Genomic DNA, 3333 nt, shown 5'->3' with positions numbered 1-3333 from the left:
TCGAGTCCCACTGAAACATTCTCCGTGCAATCTCCGTTAAGGTCTGTGTTTACAAATAAGCCACCATCAGCTGAGATATTTGCCTGTGTACCTTTTCCTGTAATTCAGAGCTTGCGTTCTGTGGTTTTTATGATAAACCTATCAAACTTGCGAAACCGTTTTGTAAGTCTTAACCGTTGAAGGCAGCAAGAAGTGGTTTTAAAGGCTGTTCTTGAGCAGACAAAGGGAAAAAGTGTGAATTTGCTGCTGAACTTGTCCTTTTTCATTTGACTTGCCTTGAATTATTTAGGAAGAGAGAGAACTAGAAAAAAGAGAGAAATAGAATTGGTTCTTGAGCCCTCCTAAAATGCTCCCTGTGATTCCGTGTGGAGCCAAAGTGAAGGGTGATGGAACAGAGCCCCTGTGCTTTAGAAGGAAATCAATTTCAACCTGATCTCCACCCTGAGTCTCCCTAATTTCTGTTTTTAAAATGCAAACTAAGTTTAGGAAGTGTTGGGAGTTAGTATTTTGGGGGAGAAATGGTAGTTGCACAAACCGTTCCATTTCCCAGAGGCTCTGGGAAGGATTCATTTTGTAAGCGCTGTAACTGCCATCGGTTGGTGGTTCGGGGTTGGAATGTGCACTTGCCCTCCTATAAAGCACTCGTTCATTTGCATTTCAGTGCCAGGAGTCTGGAGAAACTGGAGAAGAGCCCAAGAGACATTTTTCATCCTGAGATACAAAAGGTAGGAAGTGACTTTTTTTGGTTTGGTTCTTTTTCTTTATGATTTCCTGGAAATAGAAGTAATTAAGTATAGATCCTACTGGTTTGTTTCTTCCAGTAGCTAATAAGAATAATAATCTAATACTACTTAAACTGTCTCTTTATCCATTGAACTGGCCATTTTAAATCCAAACTTCTAAACACCAATAAAACCATCATCCTTGTAGAATCTTTAATAGGAGGGGGCTAAAGATGCTGTTTTTGTTGACAGGATTTATTGGTTCTTGAAGGGCAAGAGGTGAGTACAAGCCTAACTACTTCTTGCTCACAGACCCGTCCGGTGAATACGGCTTTGTATTTGGATGGGCTTTTGATGACTTCTAAATCAATTGCTCGTTACAGTAAAAAGAAGTCATGTTTTTTTGAACCTGACAGCAAAAATAACTTGAAGCACCAACTTAATAATAATTGATCACCCGTCTAAGTTAATGATTTTATGCTATACTATCAAAGTTTAAAGGTAAATTATTGTGTAGTAGGAGATGGTATAAAATGTATGTTCTAATGTGTAGGATGTATGCAAAGATTAGAGGAACCAAATTTTTATGTCTTCTGTTTGACTGTTCACCAAATAATATTTGGTTTTATTTTCCAGGGATCGGTGAATTTTAAATTTGGAGTCCTCTATGCTAAGGATGGTCAGCTTACAGGTGATGAAATGTTCAGTCATGGTGAGGTTTTCACCTTCTCCTTAATTGTTTTGCTCATCTGAAAAAAAAAAAAAAAGGCAAGTTAAAAAAAAAAAAGTTATGTTTATTATTTGTTACCCCGTTCTGTCCGTTTCCTCAGTATTTGCTGGAGCTCTGCTTACCCAAGCTTTGGGTAAAACAAGCTTTGGGTTCCTTCTGTCCCACTGGGTGTTGCCCAGTTTGGTTGCATCTGGTGAAATTCACCCTGAGCCCTTACAGAACCAGCTCAAACCAGGTGAGAGCCATTCGCAGCTCTCTCAGGACACCCGGAGGAGGATGGGTGACGTTTCTGAGCATCTGGCAAGTGCACTTCTATCAAAACTCGGCCTGTGCAATTTCTGGGGAAAACCCTTCTGTATCCTGAAGGGTTCCTCAAAGTCTGTTGAGGATCCAGTTAGCAGTTGCTCACCTGGATGGTTCCAGCTCCTCAAGCTAACACTTGTACTCTTGCCCTGTAGTTTAGATCTATTGTAGTTTTGTTATTTTGCAAGATTTTACGTCTTTGGACAGTAACGTGCATTTCACTCTTTGGAACCTCTCGGATCGTGCTTTGGTGCAGCACCACCTAATGGGACACTTGGCTGCTGTGCTGAAGGGCTTGGTTACTGGAATTGTAAATCCCGGAGAGTTTGTAAGTCTTCTGTCCCCAGGGAGGTGTCACGCTTTGTTCACCGTTGCTCTGTTTGTCGGGTGCTGCTTCTCGTCGGAGGTATTAACTTCAAACTGCCCTGTTCTTTTTTGAACTTTTTTTCCTGGTTCTCTCCGTAGGGCAGGGAAGGACTCTCGTATCCCGGTCGTCAGACTCAGCGCTGCCCGAGAAGATACAGAGACTGTAAAAATCATAAGAAGCAACTAGGACTGCAGAGGAAACAAACTGGAGAGAACAAAAGGTGACATTGTTCTCCTTAGCCTGGATTAGAAACATCCACTGCGCTTTGATGCCGGTGGCTGCCAGGGGCTCGTTAGGTCTCTTGAGGCAGGTGTAGGTGTTCACTTGTAGGTTCTATTTTTTGGCAAAGGACCACGAGAGAAGTTTATTTATAGATCCAAATAAACATTCATCTTATCTGAACATAACCTGTCATCCCCTTTCTGACATTAAGGACTCCTGTATAAATACTTGGGGGGGTTTTCTTTGTCATTTCTGAATGGTTCCATTTTGCCGGCTACTTGAACAAATCTGAGGGGGTTTAATTGCATACTGCTTCCTTGAAATTCTGTTGGTCTCTGCTTGGAACCCTTCTTGTACTGCTTAATGAAAGACTTCTGATGGTGTTTTCTTGCCTGTTTGTGGTTAAGGTCGTGCTCTGATGCATTTACGGAAGCCATGGCAGGAGAGAGTCAGCTGCTGGAGAAGAGGAGACAGTACTATCCCTGTGCAGCATGGAACTGTGCCACTGCTGTGTCATCAGCTGTGTCTGCACTGAAAGTAGCCACCTTCACTTGTAGGTAGCTCCTTGGTGCTTTAGGACACGCTGAGGGATTTATTCCTTTTGGGATCCACGATGAGAATTCCCAAGAGAGGTAGTAGTAATAAGGTCTGAGATTGGAAAAAAGCCTGTGTCCTTGGAATGTTGTTGTTGTCGTCCAAAGTTAATTTTTCCTTCTTTCTTAGCCAGTAGTCAGCTTTTTGCTTTATTTTTTGTGGTATCAGTATTTGATTGTTTAAAAAATTGCTTCAAAAGAACTGCAGTGGCTGGCCACCAGGACCTTGTTCAGATTTGCCTATTTGCTTGTAGCTAAAACCTTTCCATATTGTTTATCATTCTATTGAAGAAACTGCTGCCCAGTCAACTAAGAACTGAACATCTATCTGTCTAGGACATGGGGAGAGGATTTAGGTCATGTCTTTGTTTCCAGAAAAAAGTTCCAGTGTAGTTT

General features: G+C 41.8%; 1 long non-coding RNA gene across 2 annotated transcripts in view; it reads left to right on the top strand.

Annotated features, from left to right (window-relative positions):
- Positions 1-2529, top strand: part of LOC139602581 (uncharacterized) — a 3712-nt gene extending 1183 nt beyond the window's left edge. Inside the window, exons 2-4 of one of the 2 annotated variants that reach the window (XR_011683308.1) lie at positions 1-41; positions 662-725; positions 975-2529. The exon at positions 1-41 is cut by the window's left edge and continues 24 nt beyond it. This is a non-coding gene — a long non-coding RNA (uncharacterized lncRNA). The remainder of the gene's footprint in view (positions 42-661; positions 726-974) is intronic. The other variant, XR_011683309.1, reaches the window with a different exon arrangement.
- Positions 2530-3333: the final 804 nt, after the last annotated feature.

This window comes from Agelaius tricolor, unplaced genomic scaffold (genome assembly GCF_023055355.1).
Source record: "Agelaius tricolor isolate 1412-34295 unplaced genomic scaffold, bAgeTri1.0.p SCAF_34, whole genome shotgun sequence".
Taxonomy (NCBI): domain Eukaryota; kingdom Metazoa; phylum Chordata; class Aves; order Passeriformes; family Icteridae; genus Agelaius; species Agelaius tricolor.
This window is presented reverse-complemented; position numbering and strand designations above follow the sequence as displayed.